Source organism: Panthera pardus, unplaced genomic scaffold (assembly GCF_024362965.1).
Source record: "Panthera pardus isolate Hobbes unplaced genomic scaffold, ASM2436296v1 HiC_scaffold_1, whole genome shotgun sequence".
Lineage (NCBI taxonomy): Eukaryota > Metazoa > Chordata > Mammalia > Carnivora > Felidae > Panthera > Panthera pardus.
Window position 1 is genome coordinate 10,564,843 of NW_026526654.1, and position 20,150 is coordinate 10,584,992.

General features: G+C 50.1%; 1 long non-coding RNA gene across 1 annotated transcript in view; it reads right to left on the reverse strand.

Moving 5' to 3' along the window:
- LOC109264052 (uncharacterized) overlaps positions 1-13,724 on the reverse strand; it is a 343,526-nt gene extending 329,802 nt beyond the window's left edge. The window contains exon 1 of the long non-coding RNA XR_008424979.1: positions 13,610-13,724. This is a non-coding gene — a long non-coding RNA (uncharacterized LOC109264052). The remainder of the gene's footprint in view (positions 1-13,609) is intronic.
- Between the last annotated feature and the right edge of the window lie 6,426 nt (positions 13,725-20,150).

A 20,150-nucleotide genomic window follows, 5' to 3' on the forward strand; every position in this document is an offset into this window, starting at 1 on the left:
AAGGGTGACCCAAACAAAGGCGAGAGTGATCAATTTTGCCGGGTGGTTGGGCTGAGATTAGGGAAAATACCAAAGGAGAGGTAAGCTTGTGCTTTGTCCCTGTAAGGATGGCAGACTGAATCCTGCTCTGAGTCCCCACCAAAGAAAGAGCTCAAGATTCCTTTTAAAGGTACAAACCCACAAGGATAGAGAGGAAAGGAGAGGAGGGAGCAGTGACATGATTTGGGGAGCTGGACTGTAGGCGGATGGTCGGCCACTGACCCGCTACACTGGGGGAAGCAGAGCCCCAGCAGGGGAGGGGGGGCGGGGGGACTGGCCTGGAGTCTCAGTAATCACCAGCGCCCTGGACCTCCGAAAGCTGTAAACCAAATGGGGATAAAAACAGGCAGATGGATTAAAAGTCTCCTTTATAAGAGGTCAGATGCCTGGATCACCATTCCCAGTACAGGCAAGCTGGGGAAATGACCCCCCTCATCCCAGCAGAAGACTATGGATTTAACCTCCAGAGTAAGCAAAGTGGGAGACTGAAGCACAGGGATGGGGAAGCACCGTGCTACAAGTAAAACAAAGTAAAACTTGGCAAACATCACGTTTTCAGCACCTTCCCTTACTAGGCACTCAGAATGCAAGCTGTCAGGCCTCTATAGTCCAGACAGCAGGCTGGGCCAACTGATTAGGCTAAGAAAGACCTCCAGACACCAATATTAAAGTCCCCCAACTTAAGTAATAGTGACCTCCTTAACAATAAATCCCACAATCATCACACCCCACCTGCAAGCCTGGAGCTTCCAAGGTGCCTTTAGTGCCTCCTACTTAAATATGAGAGAAGAACGAAGTATCATCAGACAAATGAGCAAAGGCCCTAATATGAAATACAGAGCTTAAGTTAACAAGCACTAAAACACTTACTCAGGTAAATCAAAGGCCATACAAGAAAAAACAAGCTTTATGAAGACTATCATAAATATCTTTAAAGAGATAAGAGATGACATTATAATGAAGAAACAAGAACAGGAAACTATAAAAAGGGATCATTTAGAGAACAAAGCTGAAATTAAATACATGATGTCAAAAATGGAAAGCCCATAAGTAAGATTGAAATATAAAATGCAGTAAGTAAACCTCTCAGGAAGTAGAGGAAAACACAAAGAAAGAGAATATAGAAATAAAAATTTAGAAATGGAAAACAGGAAGTAATGATAAGAACATTAGAGAATTGGTCCAGTGTCCAAACAACAGGAATTCTACAAGGAGATAACAGTCACAACAGAGAGGAGGAAATCATCAATGAAGTAATTCCAGAAAACTTCCAGGACACACGTTTCCAAATTGAAGAAGCCCACCACTGCCAAACAACAGATGAAAAAAGGCCTACGTCCAAGTACAGCATTATGTCGTTCTAACACAGAGGGAAGAGAAACAAGGCCACAAACAAAGGATCAGAGCAACATTGATGCCTTCAAAATCCTGGATGAAAACCATTTCCAGCTAGGGCTTCTATATCCAGTCAAACTTCCAAATAAAAAACAAGATAAAATAAAGATCATTTTCAGACATACAAGTTGTAAAAACTTTACCTCCCACATATACTCAATGAGAAATCTAATGAAGGAAGTGCTCCAACAAAAGGAGTGGGTCAGGAAAGAGAAAAACACGAGGTCCAGGAAACAAGGGGTCCAACGCAAGAGAAAGGCAAAGGGAGCCCCAGATAGCAGCGGAGAGGGGCCCAATGAGTCAGCGGCGCTACAGGGGACTGGAAACAAGTCTGGATCAGAAGAGGTTAGCGGCGCCTGGGTGGCTTGGTCGGTTAAGCGTCCGACTTCGGCTCAGGTCACGATCTCACAGTCCGTGAGTTCGAACCCCACGTCGTGCTCTGTGCTGACAGCTCAGAGCCTGGAGCCTGTTTCAGATTCTGTGTCTCCCTCTCTCTCTCTGCCCCTCCCCTGTTCATGCTCTGTCTCTCTCTGTCTCAAAAATAAATAAACGTTAAAAAAAAATAAAAATAAAAATAAAAAAAATAAAAAAATAAATTAAAAAAAAGAAGAGGTTAAAGGCCCCGGAAGAGATTCCACAAGAAGATGAAATGATAACATACTCAGCACCCCTGAGAGTATGGACAGACTTACACAATTAGAGAAGACTTTGGTTTGTGATTAGTTATAAACACACAGAAAACCGAGGGGGGAAAGACAGTTGTTAACTCCAAGAAACGTGTGTGGAAAGGAAAGGTCCTCCCGGTGTACCACGTGTCCCGACGGAACAGACCGGGTAACGCAAACACACCTGAGGTACGTGTGTGCTGCAGTGCTGGGAGCCTGGGGGCCAAGGGGGGGAAGGGGGCTAATCCACTTTCTCACAGTAGCAGCTCAGTAAATAAATGCCTAAAAATTAAAAACTCAGGAAGTAACAATGCAAGCACTTCTATTTAGAAATGTGGAGATACGTACAAAAGAATCCGAGAAGAGTTGGAAGCGACTGTCTCCAAGCAGGGATAAACAGGGACAAAGGCCTTTTGTACTTTGTTCAAATGTTGGAGAATGACTTAGCTTTTTAACTATCTACATATTTAATAGTTGATAAAAAAAAATAAAACTAAAATCAAAGTAAAGAATTCATTCTTGGAGTTCACCAAGAGGTAAGAGGAAGGAACCGTATTTCCTTCAAGGACACAGAGATAAGGAACAATGTGCCGTAGCCAGGAGGTGTCAAGTGGGCTTGGTTGGCGTGGGCAGAGCGCTTGTGGGTCAGAAGCAGAGAGGTGAGGGGGTGTTGAGGGACAAGGATGGAGAAACCGGGAGAGGCCTCGTTCCAGAGAGTCTAGTACTTTACATAATGAATTTGGACCTCACACGGTGAGCACTGGGGCGTGACTGCACAGCCACAGCCCGGTCTGAGCCACGGTGTCTCAGGATCGCCGTGTTGGCAGGTGACGCAAAGTCAGAAGGTGGTCAGCACAAGAGGCGAGGTCAGCGGGGAGGCCGTGTGGCGGCTCTGTGGCACGTGGCAAAGAGAAGACAGATTTAGGAGCTGCTGAGGAGGAGTCCACTGAGTTTAATGGCCATCCTGATTGAGATTTAGGCTGGGTACAGAAATCCTGCCTGGACACCGAGGTGAGAGGGAAGCAGACTGATCCGTGGAATCCTGGCTTGGTGACCGGGTTCGTGGTGATGCTAATCCAACGAGACTAAGGCTCCGTGGGGGCAGGGCCCCGCCCTCTGATTTGACACCGAGGGGATCTCCTGGTCAGGGACCTGCAAAGGGCAGGTGCAGGAGGTCATGAAAGAAAGTGGCATGCCCCTCCCGAGTGCCACTCTCCATGTTCTGTCCCTTGCTGGTCCCTTGGGAACAACATGCTGAGGAGGATAGGCCACAAGACAGAAAGAGCTGGATCCCTGAACTGCCACCTAGAGAACCCCCCTGGCCAGGAACACCCACAGCCGTCTGTGTGGGAGGTGGGAATAAATCCCTACAGTGTTAAGCCTGATATCTGAGGGTTTATCTAGTTCATCAACATAGATGTCTTAACTACTGTAGATGCAAACTTGGCGGACAGCAAGTAACATGCTGTGTAACATGTAGACTTTGGCGGTTAATTTCTCTCCAGCGATGCACTCCAGCCAGTGCTTTCACTGATGGAGACAACGTGGCCAGAGTGGCTATAGGAGAACACAGTTAGAAGGAGTCTGCAGATTACGGACCGAAGGCAATCCGGAAGGGAGCCGTGCAAAGGCAGGTCACAGGGGCGGTCATGGTGCCGAGAAGGGATGTGTATGTGCCACCCCCACCCTCGCCGCACTCCTGCCCCTCCCCGGCTGGGCCACATCACCTGGTAGTCACTGAGGCACTAGGCAGAATCCAAGGCTGGAAAGAACATTTCACAGGTATCCTGGCTTGGTTAGCATTCCCACAAATCATGCCCCTCCCGCTAGCCGTGAACACGACCTTATTTGGAAACAGGGTCATGGCAGATGTAACTAGTTAAGGTGCAGCCACACTGGGGCTGGGCCGGCCCCTAATCCTGCATGACTGGTGTCCTTGTAAGAACAGAAGACAGACAGAGACATAAAAGGAGGCCATGTGAAGACAGAGGCAGAGACTGGAGCCATGCATCCACCGGCCAAGGACGCTGAAGATGGTCAGGAGCACCGGAAGCTGGAAGAAGCAAGGAAGGATCCTCTCTCACAGGTTTTAGAAGGAGCACGACCCTACCCACACCTTGGTTTTGGACACCGTGCCTCGGAACTGGGAGAGAACAGTGTCCTGTTGTTTTAAGCCCCTCCAGTCCCACACCGGAGCGGGGCGCCCAGAGGATAGGACTCCTACACTGGCGGAGACCAGCCCACTGCCCCTCGGACAACGAGAACAGTGGCCGCCCTGCTGCCAGCTCACGCCAGGCCTCTGGCTGGGAGAGGCACCCTGGCCATGGGAAAGGGGCCTCGGGGACCAGCACTCGGGCTGCCCTGTCCACGGAGGCCACCGTCACAGCAGGCCCCTGCTGCCAGCAGGCCGTCCAGAGTTCACAGACTTTCCCAGTCAAGAATTTCTTCATGGGTGCAGCGGACAAGCCCCAAGGCACAGCATGCCTAATCCGGGCCTAACCCAATGCGTAGAATAAACTGGAACACTTCAGCTCCTGACCAGATCTGAACTGTGAAAGGGAACAGAGAGCGTCCCTTTAGACCGGCAGTTGCCAGGTGAACGGCCACTCGGCCAACACCCTCGGCCCTCCTCACCCCTGGGTCCCAGGTCTCTGTGGTTCCCTGTGACCTCTGACCTTTGACCTATTTGTTCAGCCCATCGCACTGACTCTTCTCAAGCTTTAGGCTCCAGAGTCAGGTGCAACCACAGGTCCCAATCTAAAACTACTGCGGAAAAGGCCTTTCCACGCCGACACACGGGTCTAGACACATATTTAAACATACACAGATTTGTGTCCATTTTCAATACGGGACTAACTGAGCAGAACACGTGGACTCTCCCCTAAACCGGTTTGAACTCCTTGAGGGCTCTGTGCAGCCTCTGGCCTCCAGAGCCGAGCGCCGTGCCTGATGCAACGTGCGCTTCCCCAGTGTTTGCCAAATGGAAATTAACGGTCACGTCATCTGAAGGCACTGTTCATCTGATCACTTCATTAATTGGCTTGAAAGACATAAATTGCTTCTGAGGGCAGAGCCCCAGCGGGCTCCCCGGGGACCTGTCTGAACCCCGCCTAGAGGGCATTCTCTCTGATGCGTGGACGGAAGGGCTTCCGCTCCCCGCTCCGAACGGAGAGAGAAGTCACCCGCTCCGCTGCTCACCAGACACGCACCACGTCTCCTGCTCCGAGGATGAGGACGCTCCCCGCACCACCTGGTTCTGCAAATCTCTGCAGTCGAGACCCATTTAGGCTGAGGAGTGCTCTGTTAATCACAGCGCTCTGCTCTGTTCCCCAGTGATCGTCGGCAATAATCGTCATTACCATCCCGCGCGGCGGGTCTCACCTGCAGCCTGCAATCATCCTGAGGACACGTGGCTCCAAACCATATGTTTCTGGTTCAGTTGTGCTGGCAGAGCCGGGCATCAGCTGGTGGCAGAGAACCCACCAGGAGTCAGGGTGTCGTCTTGCCTCTGCTCTGAGAGCTCAGATGGCTGATTTCAACCCATTTCACATCCCTCCTGCCTTTGGATTCAAGACAACTGTGCCAGTTAGGGCTTGTTACACCACCAGCGAGCCCCACAACTTGGTGGCTAAGAACGGTTTGTTATTTTTTATAATGTGAGCTGGCCGGGTGGCCCCTCTGCTGGCCTTACATGGCCCCCTCGGATGGCTGGTCCCCTGAAGGGCTGGCTGGGTGCCGTCACCCTCATGTCGGGTGGCTCGTTGTGGCTGGTGGCTCCTCCCCGTGGTGGCTCAGTGTCCAGCAGACCAGGCCGGCTTTCTTACTAGGGGTCTCAGGCCGGCAAGCCCTCTTAGGCACGGCCCCAACGCTGCGATAGGTCACTTCCACGGTATTTAACTGGTCAAAGGAGGCCACGATGAAGCCAAGGATCTAAGGGGCGGGGGGAACTAGACCCTACTTCTCGATGGGGAGATTGGCCAGGTGATACCACGACGAGGCACACGCACCCGAACGGAAGGGATGTGTGGCCACATTTTGCGATCTACCACAGGAATAAATGTGGCTCAGGGTCATTTCTCCGGTTTCTCAATTTCATTCATCCTTCACTGAACCCTTACCATGGGCAAAGCGGGCAGGCATCTGTGTGGACACGTGGGCACGAATAAGCCTACGCTCCGTCCCCCGAAAGCTTACGGGGAAGTTGGGAGCGACAGAGAGGTCCGTTTCAGGAGCAGGGTCACAGCTCAGTCTCAGGGCTACGTGGGCACCGAGAACTGTGTGGCGGGGCAGAGCACTCCCGGGGAAGATGCCACTGTGCTCGATTGCAGCTTAGACCTGGATCCATACCGGAGAAGGGGCACCGGAGAGAGGCGGCGAGTGGCGGCAGCAGGCGGAGAAGACTGACCACCTGCTCTGCACCGGGTTCCGCAGAGTGACACAGGAGTCACCACGAGGGCAGGGAGGGTTGAAGATGCACAGGCGCATCACCACAGCTCAGCACAGACCCCGGAAGCGGTCTCAGAGCACCGCCACGACGAGGGGGCGCACAGAGGAGGAAGCAGCTTGTGGAGAATGAAAATCCCCTCCACCGAGGCCCCACCCGGGGCCAGCTTGCCCCGTGGCCAAACCTCTTTCTCCTCACTCTGCAGATCGGACTATCCCCCCACCCTCCTTAAAGACGTGGCCCAGATGGGTGCCCGACCCCTCATGGTGGCCCTGGGTCCTTCTAACCTCAGCAACCCACACAAGGTGGACCCTCAAGCAAGCTCCCGGATTGATGTGTCGGGAGGAGGGTTCTTGGGGGGACCGCTTCCGCGTCCCGCTGGTCCCCACGCCCTGCGATTCTCTTTCCAGGGCAGTTCACTGTCTGCTCTGCCTTTTCCACCTGTATTTCTGCTGCTGGCCTTCAACTGTCACCCTTCATTGGTGCCCGTGCAGCCGCCTCCCTGCTCATCTTGGGGTCTGCAGCACCACTACCCGCCCTCACTCCTGCGCGTCTGGTGATGGTGTTTTCCTAAAGAAGAAAATCAAATCGTGCAGCGCCTTCCCGTTGTCAGAAGAACGAACGGCGTCCTGCTTGCGGGTAACAGGTAAACACTCGGTAAATAATTGTTACACGTGCGCATTAATAACCAGATGAAGGAAGGGACTTTTTAAGCACGTGAGCCTCGTAGACCCTGATGACTGGCTTGCCTTCCTTCTGGAACTCGGGTGTTTGTGGCATTCAGAGAGGCTCACCCCAAGAGGCAGTCCAGAAACAGGGTGAGTGGCTTCCAGAAGGTGGAAATGGCATGACCCATGTGGGGAGCAGCAGAGACTGGAGGAGAAAGGCCCAGACGTGGGAGGTGAGCAGCCTTTGGGGCACCCGAACACAGTTATTACACCATCAAAAACGCCCCCTGTGAACTGCTTCTCAGCGTGTGCCTTGTAAGTAAGAGGTCCTTTTTGTTCTTTCTCCAGTCCTTGTAGGTCTGTCTCCGCTCACGGGGCCTGAAGCCAAGCTCAGGTGCAGAGGGTCTACTGTGAGCGACGGGCAAGCCCGGGAGGGAGGCAGCAGAAGCAGGTCCCCGGACCCTGGGGTTGCATGGGGTGGGGTGACAAGGCTCGGGCCACATGGACCCAGCCAGGAGGCAGACGACGGGGGGGGGGGGGGGGTGCTGCTGGGGTGTGCAGACCGCCACAGGTGCACAAACGGGCCTGGTCTGACTTCTGAAAGGCTCTCAAGTCTGTGGCAGCAGCAGGACAGGAGAAGAAAGGCACGTGTGCCCCCCGCGGGCTGGCTATAGTCCTAGGACAGAAGCCCAGATCCCTGCCTCGGACAGGCAGGCCATGGTGGCTGCACCACGCTCCAGCCTGCCAGGGTGACAGCCCCACAGGGGCTCATGTTCTGCACGGACGCATGTCCTACAAGGGTGCATGTCTGCACGGGCACCTGTCTACACAGGTGTGAGGCCATTTTTTTTTTTTTTTTTTTTTTTTTGGGGAATTTGTCTCTGACGTAAACCAAAAGTCTCTCCCTTCAAAATATTTCATTAAGGAAGAGGAGAGGAAAACCAGAGGGCGAAGCACAAAACTGAAAGAAGATTCTCACTGTAGGCGGGATGATGGGCTCATGTGAGGATTAAATGAGATGTGATAAAGTGTTCAGACCAGCTCCCAGTGTGGTCACTGTGCCACACACACCAGCTCCTACCTCTAGTACCGTGTTATTACTACTAATGCTAAAAAGAAGGCGTCTAGGCCGCCAAGCCACATAAACAAACAGGGAGAAACGGGCCGGGACAGTGAGCTCAGTCTAATGTGTCCCCTGAGGACAGGCTGTGCGGAGCCTCCTGCTGACCCCTAGAGTCTCGACACTTCTAGGTGGTCTGTGAAGGGAAAGCAAGAACGTGCCCACGTTCAGCTCGGACTTGCAGCCGAGTGACGGGGGCCCCCTGGGCCACCACCGCCCCCATGAACCATGCGCGCTGGCGGGACCGTGGCTGGTATAAGCGGGTAAGTGGAGGCCCCTGCCCTGTACGCCCCGGGCGGGCTCGGCGGCGGGGCTTCGCGCGCCAGGCGCCTGGCACCGTGAACCTCAGGGCCCAGGACAGACGCTCAGGGAAACCGCCCAGCTCCGACAGGCCCTGGTCTCCAGCAGGGACAGCGAGGCAAGCCCCAGCCTGGCAGACTGCCAGCGGCCCGTACTGCTTTCCTATCTCTGCCAAGGCAGACACACACTGAGTGTCCCAAAGCAGGGCAGATCTGCGCTCCCAAGTTGCGCGGCTGCCACGGGATGGGCTTGAATAGCTCCTCGGAGGCCTGGGGGCTCCCCTTCCAGGTGTGCTTGGGTTGTGGGCAGAATCCAGGTCCTTGGGGTCTGGGCGGGGGACGTTCTCCGCTCCGCAGGCCCCCACTTCTCTGGCTCCCGACCTCCTTCATCTTCAACCCGGTGACAGCGGGTCCGGTGCTTCCCGCCTCCGGCCCCGGCACCCTCCTCGCCCCCTCTCGCCAGCTGGCTTAAGGGTTTCTGTCAACAGAGTGAGTCCCGCAGGGAATCCAGGTATCAGACCCATAGCCTCCGTCTCATCTGCAAAGTCCCTGATGCACACGACACATTCCATTCACAGGTTCCAGGCGTGAGGGGAGACTTCTTGGGGGACCCTCTGCCTACCGTGCTGGCTCATGGAGGAAACAAAGATCTGCCTCCGAGAAGGTGAACTGGGGCTCCTTCTGTGAAGCCACTGGGCCAGTGAAGACATCTTGCATGGTGTCATCCACAGTCCCAGGAGCCAGGGGCCACAGCTAGCAGATGGCCGCAGTCTCTGGAGTGAACCAGGGCAGCTCGACTCTGTGCTCAGGCCACACACCCCTGCACGGGCGGGGGCTCGGTCAGGCGAGCAGCCTTCCTGAACGTGGCCCGCTTCTGTGCAGAGCAGAGCTCGGGAGCGTCCTAGCCAACAAGAAAATCTTCGACCCGGAAGCCCTCTGGTCCACCCAGCCTCCAAGTGGGCCAGACGCCCAGCCTGTCACGCGCTCCTAGGAGCCAGTGACGTGCCGCACTGTGCAAAGTGCTTCGGGGAGACTTGCTAATTTAGGAAAATAATGAACATGGTGCCCCCGGCTCAAAGTAAATGCTCACATCCACCTTCCTCAAACACCGCCTTGTACGTGGTTAGGAGGCTTTGAACTATCAAGGATGAGCCCCAGCTCTAAACCAGGAGATGAACGTGTCCTCCGGGTGCGTCCGGGACATGCAGACTGAGACGCTACGTCCGCTTTGAGAAAGGATTATACCTCCTGTGATACAGACGCTATTTGCTTCAAACACGCCATTCACGGTGCGGTGAGGACTTCCGCTCGCCCATCCTTCCTCCTTTCCCCTAAAACACCCGTGTGGCTCCTCCCCCTCTCACTGCCCCTTCAACGTAAGCCCACGTTCCACACAGGAATGCCAGAATAACTATGTCAGTAAATGCAGAAATATAAAACACGGAAACGGATTCCGAGGACACACCCCGTGCCCGGCTGTCTCCACGAAACATCTTTCTGAAAGCTACTTGATGATACCAAGCGTGTCAAGGAGCTGAAATCTACAACTTTTAGATTCTGCTTCATGAACTCATATAATGTAAATTTACATGTAATCATGTAAGGTAAACGCAAACATGTAGTACCGGGGTCCAATAGTCCAAAGCATCACGTTACAAACCAGGAAGACGCGCAAATGGCCTTCCGATGCCGCTGCAGGTGGGTCCGTGTCCACGAACAGGGTCCGGTGCCAGTCTCCGCATCTGTACGCGGGCCAGTGGGACCAAATAACAATGCATTTTGGAATGAAAGCATCATGGTAGAAAAAGGGGAAAGGAGAAAAGCCCTGTGTTTAGGGGTGAATTTTGCATGCATGGGTTTGGAAAAGGGAAGGAGGGTGGCTTTTCCAGGGTCCGCGACTGTTTCTCTCAGTGTTTATGTGAGGGACCGATCAGCACTCTCCTCAGGCCAGAAGGGCTCCAGCAGCTGGAAGCCTGCCCGGCACCGGGGAACAGAAAACACAACCACAGTCCCAGGGCGGCCAGGAAGAGCAGCGAGAATACGGATCTCCCGGACTCCCTTCTTGTTCCACGTGAGCCTGGTAGAGCGGTTTGGGGGGGGGGGGGGGGGGGAGTCTGTAAAACTACACTAACAGGAAGAAAGGCGGAAATCTTTTCAAGGTGGAGATCAAAGACCTGGTAATATGAGGTGTGCACTGTGCAAAACTAAGGACAGTTCCTGGAAGGGTTTGCTCTGTGTTCTCAACCCACGGGGTCATATAGGCTGCGTGAAAACCAGAAGGAAAACAGGGTGAAGACAGAGACTACCGTGAAAGGGACACAGGTAAGAGTTAGAAGGGTACAAGCTGGGGGATAAGAAAGGGTCACAAACAGACAGAAAGGAAAACACAGAATTCGAATCTTCAGGACAGCAAGAGAGTGGCTAATCGCCACGCAGAAAACTCAGCTGAGGATTTGGAAAACAAATTTGAGATTCTTTCCTGAATGCAAGTTGAAGATAGAACACATTTTTTAAGCAGAGAGAGGGAGAACATTGTGCCTACGAAGTTTTAACAAAGGAAAGAATAGCAACAAAGAATTGAAATTTCACGGAGGTTTTTGCTAAAATAAAGCAAAGAGACACATTCCTGCACAGGGGCCAGTGAGTTAAATTTAAGGCACAGGGAAAACAATCCCATAAACTTTCAGTATCGATGGTAAAAACACATACAAGTAAAGGAAGTGACAGCTGTCCCCAGGCATGGTCACCGTGGCAGTGTATCCCAAGGACAGTGTGGCAACGACCCCCGAGTTCCGAGTGTGCATGGCCGGGACTCAGAACGCTAAGGCCACGCCAGGCAACTACATGCACAAAGAGCAGCAAGACCATAAGCGCAGGAGAAGAATCTAGAAGCAAGACCACCATCTCAACCTCTCTGAGCAAAGTATCTAAACTGAAGGGAACCCAAAGGATGCGGACACAGAACCCAACACACAGACTTCCTGATAGAAACATAGGATTAAATCTATACAACTGTAATTAGGATTCCAAAATCAGACAAAAATCAAACTATTCCTAGAAAACAAAGTATTATAAATTATTATCTTCATGATCATTTCTATCTCCTTTAAAATCCCAGATTATATATACACGCACACACATATATATATTTTAATTTGAGAGACAGAGAGAGAGAGAGCACGAGTGGGGAGGGGCAGAGAGAGAGGGAGAGAGAGAAACCCAACCAGCCTCTGTTCTCAGTGTGGAGCCTGACACGGGGCTCAACCCCACGACCCAGGGATCATCAGCTGAGCCGAAATTAAGAGTCAGATGCTCAATTGACTGAGCCACCCAGGGGCTCCCCACATTATATTTTTAAGTGTTCAGAAATTATTTCAGAGGAGGGGAGGAAGATCCCTCCTAATCTTACATAGCTGAGGGTTCATTTTTGACACTAATAATCAGAGAACTCAGAATCAGCCGAACTCAAACACAGTTAGGGTAGCCACTAAAGAAACTAAAAATCCAAGCTCATATTTTCCAAACCACAAGAGGTAAAGACATTTAATTTATTTAGAGATAGAGAAAAGTAAATGTCGAGGAACGGTAAGAGACGCCTGAAATCTCAGAGGTCGCGTGGGAGTCAACAGGGAGCTAACACCTATATGTTGTACGTGGGGGAGGGGCGGCCATACCACCCAGCCATTGGTGCCTCACACGGGCCAGAGCTGGGTGCCGCTCTCCTTCCCGCTGTGTACCGCTGTCTGGGAATTGCAAGAATTAGGCAAAAAAGGCAACACTATCACCATTTTCATGCGGTAAGATTTCCCCGTCCACCTTGCTCTCAAAAAAATAATTTTCCGAATAACATGAACCACATGGATGGCCAGTAGAAAAACAAATATACAAAAATTAGTATAATTCCAACATGTCGACAATAATGAAAAACAGTTCAGCATAAAATACATACAGCATAAAAAAGACACTGAAATAAATATGAAAAACATCCCTTCATCAAGCAAATATTCACTGAGGGAGCTGATATAAATACAACAAGAAGCATATAATATTCCTCGATCGAAAAGCCATTATGCATGTTATAAAGATGTCAATTCACTCGTTAGGATTGTTTATTTAATGAATTGAATGAAGTTCCAATCAAAAAGTCTAACAACACAGTTTTACAAACTTGACTAAGTTATATACGGAAGGATACAGTTCATTAAAAAGTTATGAAGGCGTGTTCCACATGAAAACATCCTGTATCAGACCACACCAGTTGATTAGTGTGCAACCGCCAGAACGCGAGGTGAACAGTTCCAGATATGGACAGAGAAGCAGAAGGAGAACGAACTATGTCATGTTCTTCAGTGCAATAGTAAAAGGACATATGAAATAGGTGGAGAAAGACTGAACTGCAAAGTAAATTCTGCTGGAATAAGTGTTTAACTATTAACAATAAATAAATAAGTTTTGACACCTGCATTCACTCTATGCATCTAAAAATAAACTGCAGAAGGATGACAGCACAAGAAAGCCAGGAAAGAACTAGAGGAAAAAGTTATATACATAAATATGTGGTATGAAAACAGATTTTGTAAACACGACGTTAAAGTAGGAACACTAAACTGCTGATGGATTTGGTAACTTAAAACTTTCATGGCCTTTTACTGTTAAAAAATATACAAGGTCAAATGATAAATTGGGACAATATTTACAACACATACAATACCCAAAAGGCTTCTGGAGTCCTCAATACGTAAAGAGCACTTGTAAATCAATAGGAAAAAAACAAAACACCTTCACAGAAGAATGAGCTACAAAGAGGCGATTCAGAAAGGCAGCCCAGCAGTCAGTCACCATATGAAAGATGTTGAGCCTCAGTCGTGGCCACAGGAATATGACTTAGATGTAAATGTCATCTTCATAATAGTCAAGATGGCAAAGATTTTTTTAAAAATCACAATACTCAAGTTGTCAAGTATAGATGGGAATCCTACCTTACAGACGGGATGTCCATTTACAGGAAATTTCTGGAGTGTAGATTTCCAATGTATCCCTGGTGCCTTGTGAATGTTTACTTCCTCCTGAATCAGCAATTCTATTCCGTGATTTTCTCCCCTATGGAAAGAGTAAAAAGCAAATACTAAGATTTTTGTTGAACCAGGGTATAAATTGTAATTTTCCATATGTAACACAGGGAGCAGAATGGTTTAAAATAAATCAACTCAAAATAATTATGCATTTATATAGGAGACAACTGTACATTTTCACAAGTCTTCTTACACAAGCACTTAATGATGTGGGAAAAGTCTCATGATGTAGTAATGTTAAGTGAAATATGCAGGATATAAAATGTCATACCCATTTTGATCTCTTCTATTTTTCTAAATGTAATTTTCCTAGCATCAGCGGCATTTTTTTTCCCTTACAGAATAATCAGATTCCACGTAATTTTTTTAAAAAACAAACTATGTGCAATCCTCTCCAAATAATGCATATGGGCCGAGGACCCAGCGTGTCAAGCCATTACTTAGGCTGAGAATCTGAACACAAAGGCTCAGGTTGGAAGCTCTCTCCTCTGAGTGTGGCTTCAGGGTGTGATGCTGGTGCCCTGGGCTCCCCCGCCTGGTCTCTCCACCCACTGAAACAGCCAGGTCACCGAGCATTCACTTGTTGCAGAGGGACATCTGTGCTCATTCGTGGCAAAGTGGCCCTCGTTCCATGGAAGTCACCGCGGGATGTGAGTGCTGGGGCCGAGTTACGGAAAGAACACTCAGGACACGACGGAGACAGCAAACGACAGAAGGAGGGCGAGTCGGACGTGAAGCAGGCGGCGAGGCTGGCGTCACCTTGGCCCCAGCTCCTCTGTGCCCAGAAACACCTGGCGAGCTGCTCTGTTCACACTGGGTCGCTGGCGTTAGGCCTTCCTTTGCCCGGTCCCCGAGGAAGGGGCACGGAGGGACTTCCCCCTCCTCGGGGGAGCGCCAGACGTACCTGCTGGGCGGTGGCTGGGAGCAGTGTGCTCGACCCACGTGTTTGCCTCACCCTTGGGGCAAAAGTTCACAATTTCCACGTCTACCGATTTCATAATTTGAGAGTAATTTCCCTCTCACAGTCTTCCATCCCATTTAAAGGTGTCCGTCTTGGGCTTCCTCCTGTGTGAACAGTATTTCGATCTTTCACTGCTGTTCCACAGAAATGAGGCATCGCCCCTTAGATGTGAAGGTTTGGAGCTCGTATTCGTGCCACCCATGGAGATACTTGTAACGTTTGTGGTTTTGTTGCTGAATAACAGATTACACCGTATGCTCCTGTAATCCTATAATCGACGCGTGCTTACTCCACGACGTAACTTTCCCCTCTGGCCTGAAAAAGAATATACGTTACTTCCGCCACTTTTTAGGAAGTTTGCATGTCGCTGTGCCACGGCGGGAATGAGCGGGGGTGGCCGTGGACTCTGTTGTCCCCCCCTAAGTCACACAGTGCTGGCTCTCTGTTCGCACACCGGGGCCTTACCCGCTCCGGCCATTGTTGCTTCTGTGCCATCCGGCGGAGTGCTGCCTTGGCTGTTGTAACACAAGGTCAAGCTTGACCAGGTGCTGTATCTTCTCCTTCCCTCCCTGCGGCATTTGGCAGTGGTGGCTTTTGCTTACGGCCCTTGCCGGGCACAGGGGAGGCCCGAGACCCGCGCCCCAGGAGCACACGGGGTGAGGAATTCCCGGTCTCCCTCTGACCCCCATTCTTGGCAGAACTTGTGTCCTCTGTGGGGATGAGGACAAGGGTGGCCCTTTCACTCACCTCCGTTTCTAACTCCCTCTGGACACAACGCTGAGCCCCCACAGCCCTATCAGAGCTCATCCCGTGGGCCTGTCACCACACAGACACCTGTCAGGCCTGCTCTGACAGTCAGGCCTGCTCTGGACCCCCTCCCACCCTCCAGGAGCCTCCCTTCCAGGGGGCGCTATCAGTCCCTAATGCTTGCTCTGAAGCCTCACTGGGGCCTTGGTCTCGGGACCCCACCCCACACTCCTGACCTCGGGGTCAGCGAAGCCTGCCTCTGCACTCGCCCCCACCCTTCTCACTCTCAAAAGGGTCTCTTTCCTAAGTATCACAGACAAGTGGGCTCGCGGCGGCACGAAGAAAGTAATGTGTCACCACTTGGATCTCGCTCAGTCGTAAGCCCAGTGGATTTTCCCTGGAAGGAGACGTCCACTTGTGACAGAGGGGGCTGCCGGAGGCTGAGGGTCCAGGGCGCATACACCTGCTTGGGGGGATTCAGCTGGGACAGACCATGGGCCAAGAGCGATGGCAGACAGCCAACAGGCAGCCGCAGGACTGGGGAACCCCCAAAGACAGCAGTGGGAGTCGGGCGGTCACGTCTCGTTACGGCTGCTCCATCGTGAAGCCAGTGAAGTTTCATCTTCCACCTGCCTCCTGCACAGCCTTTCATGGACCCGGAAGGCCCTAGAATTTCACATCAATACTTCATGATCACCCTCCTTAACAGAGCTGGGTGGAAGCTTCAGGCCTCCCTCAAAGTGGACCCACCACCAGAGACCCAACAAACTGGATAAACACGCATTAGGGTCGAGGCAGAACATGAGTGCCACCCGATACCAACGTCCCCGACCAGCAGCAGGGCCAGTGCATATCGACGCCCTTCAACAGGCCTGAGCGCACCCTGCTGTCGCTCAGCATTGAGAAAGACTTAGAGGGGATGAGTGGCATTTAAACACGTTTACAGGGCCTATCATTTGTGGCTGTAACTCTCGTTTCTCACGGATGCACAGGCAGTGACATCTTGGAGCCAGACTGGAGCGTGGGCACTGCTTCCACAGCACGTCCTCTCTCCGCACAGGGACGTTAAACTGTCTTAGTGAGCAAAGTAAGTCGTGCTTACCCCACCCTGGTGTTACAGAGTGCACACAAAGGTCCCGGGCGGCACGTCTCCGCTCTCACCTGGTGGGCAAAGATGGAAGAGTCCCCAGGATGGACTGAGGGGTCAAGAGCAAGCCACGAGCCCTGGTCCCAGGTTACAGCGTCGCGTCAGCCCAGCTGCAAAATCACTTGTTGTTCATTTACTTTCTCTCACATCCCTCTCCCTATTCTCAAGAGGCAGAAAAAGGGCCTGTGATGGCAGTGCCCCAAATTTGCACTTCATACTTAATTTCCAGCGAAGTTCTAGGCGGGTGGGATCCGGGCCACATGGCCAGGAGGCGAGAAGATAGGCAGCAGACGTAGCCTGCGGTGGGCGCCCAGGAGGCCACGTGGGGGCCAGAGCGGCCGACCGCAGAGATGCGCGGGAGAAGCGTCTCCACAAATTGAGACCCACGTTTCTTCTCGTGTCTCTGGATGAGGACGCTCGTGTTACCACGTGGGGATTTGCCTGGCGGATTTTATGCCCGAGAGGTTACAGCTCTGCCTCTTGCTCTGTATTGGGCACTTTGTTAAGCTCCTAATATTTTATCATTTCATCCTTGTAACAACCAACAAAAACAAGTCCTTTGCTATAAATTAGGGCACTGAGTTTTGGAGAGGCTAGCAAACTGCTCAGTGTAAGTTAGCAGGACCAGAAGTTCTGCCAGACGCCAGAAGCCTGGGCTCGTGACCACCACACGTATCAACACCAGAAACACCACGTGCGGGATGCTGCAGGGACCCTGAATTAGGAGGAGGAGGCACATGATCTAAACTCACAAGCAAATTAATGGCCAAGCACATATCTCAAGGCCTGGACGTAACCATCCGTCCCAATGCAAGCTGGCTGGTCTATCTGCAGAGACAACACAATTCTGCCCTGAGGCAGGATGGCTGCCCCCTTTCCTGGACCCCAGGGCCTGAGCGTTGTCTCCACGTGGACACTCCCCGGACTTTCCAAACCAGGCTCTGCTTGGCTGCGGTCCGCATGTGCCGGGCATGCGCCGGGGCCTGCCATCAGGTTCAGCCTCAGCCTGGGCTGCTGCCTCTTTCTTGCTACCACACTTCACTGTGGATCTCACCCTGTCCACAAGTTACATTTTTCTTAGTATTGCTTTTTTGTTCAGAAATAAATTCATTGTTATAACGTGAAATACAAAAAAAAAAAAAAGAGAGAGAGACAGAGACAGAGAGAGGACTAAAAAACACTTGTAATCCAATCGTCCCACATGTAAAACACAAGCATTTTCGGCTCTTTCTTCTGGTATCTTTCTGTGTATGCATGTGTTTCACACAGTGGAGACCATGCATCCTGCTTTATCACTGGACATTTGTCACCAGTAGTTCCCGTGTCACTAAAAAGCATCACTTTCAGTGGCTCTGTAATATTCCGTACCCAGAAATACTATGAGTTAGTTGGCCATTCCCCAATGGATACACATGCATATCACCTTTCCCAACTACACACTAGCTACTACCCTGGAGGGTACGTCCTCCTGCACAGATGTGTTAGTTTCCATTTCACATCACTTCTTTGAGACTGATTCCTGGAAATGGAGATCGTGGGTTCAAGATGCTGGCATTCTTTAGAAGGTTGATAAATACTACCAAGTTGGTTTAGAATAACAAAGACTATTTCTCAACTCAACCAACCAGCCAGCATTTATCTTTAAAAATATTTGCTTTAAGTAATTTTTAAAAGTGGGGCACCTGGGTGGCTCAGTTGGTTAAGTATCCAACTTTGGCTCAGGTCATGATCTCACGGTTCATGAGTTCGAGCCCCGTGTCGGGCTCTGTGCTGACAGCTCGAAGCCTGGAGCCTGCTTCAGATTCTGTGTCTCCCTTTCTCTCTGCCCCTCCCCCGCTCACGTGTGTGTGCGCACGCTGTCTCTCTTTCTGAAATAAATAAACATTTAAAAAAGCTTAAATAATTTTTAAAAGTATTTGCTAATTTGATTAAGAAGAAAAATCCAATAAGTAACAGGAGATAAAACAAACATACTGCACAACATCAAAACTGACTTCTATGCAAAAAGAAGAGAAACCCTCCCCACCACCTCCTGCCGGAAGCCGAGGAACCCATGCTCCGCCACAATTTTATAACACAATTCTCCCATCTCTTTGGATGCAGTTTGATTGCCTACGCTGACTGCGGCACGTTACCATTTCCTTCCTATCCCACTGAATCATTTAAAGTTCTCAGTTCTGCTGGTTCCAACCTATGTTAGTACCTAACAAGCTTCCAAAATGCTTATGTAGCTTGCACTCTGACATGTATGAGATGCAAGACAGCATATAAATATTAAGATGTCTAGGTCCACACTGCCCAGTCCCTCTGTCCCCACGACCTCTTTAGTAACTATGATAATCAGAGCAATTTCTGGAGTGCTGTAGTCAGTGGTTATTGCTTATTAAGGGTTTACTATCAAGGAGTATATGCTCTACTTAGAGCTCTACAGTATTTATGTTATTTAATCCCCACCCGAACTCAATGATGTAAGTATTAAAAGGCAACAATCCCTTATCTGAAATTCCCAGGACTGGTTTTTTTTCAGAATCAACAAGTTTTCAGATTTTAGAGAAGAAATTCTGCCAAATACAATTTACTATATAACATCCCAAGAGGACCTCAGACGCAGAACATAATCAAACATTTCTGCAGTAAAGAGAATGAATATTCAAACCAAATGGTATAAAGATTATAAGTAGCCTAACATCAGTTAGGGCCTCGCATGAATGTTCCTAACCTCTCTGTCACGGAGACAATCACCTAGCTCATCTAGAACTAATACACAGTCATTAACTAATAATCTAAATGAAAAGGGTTCTATAATAGACTTTTGATTTCTCCCACTGGTATTCCTATAAACTGACAGGCCACAGTTTAAAGTCATATTAATGCACAGGTTTTTACACACCAGTATCTATGGAATTCCGCGGAACTGATGTGATGGTGCCCTAATCAGTTTCTTCCCACAGAATCAAGGGTCAAGGAAAGGTCAATGACATCAAGCAGCCATTTTATTTTTCCTAACACATGTTGCACAGGTGATGGTAAACAGTGAGTGACACACACCGACAAAAGCTAAAGTCTCTCCTGACCAAACGTACAACAGAGACCTGACAGCAAATTTTTAAAGAACGAAACATCTAATCATTGAAAACAGAAACTCTAATAGAAAAGTTACACAGCAGACTAGATACAGCTGAAGAAAGAATTATATGATTGGAAGACAGATCTCGATTCTCAAAAACTTACCCAGTGTGGAGTAGTTAGAGAAAGGAAACGTAAGGAAAATATAAGGCTTAATAAGTACAGCACAATATGAGAAAATATAAAGTATTTCTTATCAGAATTCTAGAGGGAAAAATTGAATGGGAGAGAGGCAGTATTTAGAAAGATAATGGCAGAAACCTTTTCAACATTTCTCAAAGACATGAATCTTCATATTTGGGATGTCCATAAACCCCCAGAAAGGCAACTAAAAACAATCCATACCTAGATACATCCTAGTGAAACTGATGAGTATAAACGACAAAGTGAGACATTTTTAATTGAACAGGGAAGAAAAAAATTGATTCCCTAAAATGAAATAACAATTAGAAAGATAGGTGTCTTCT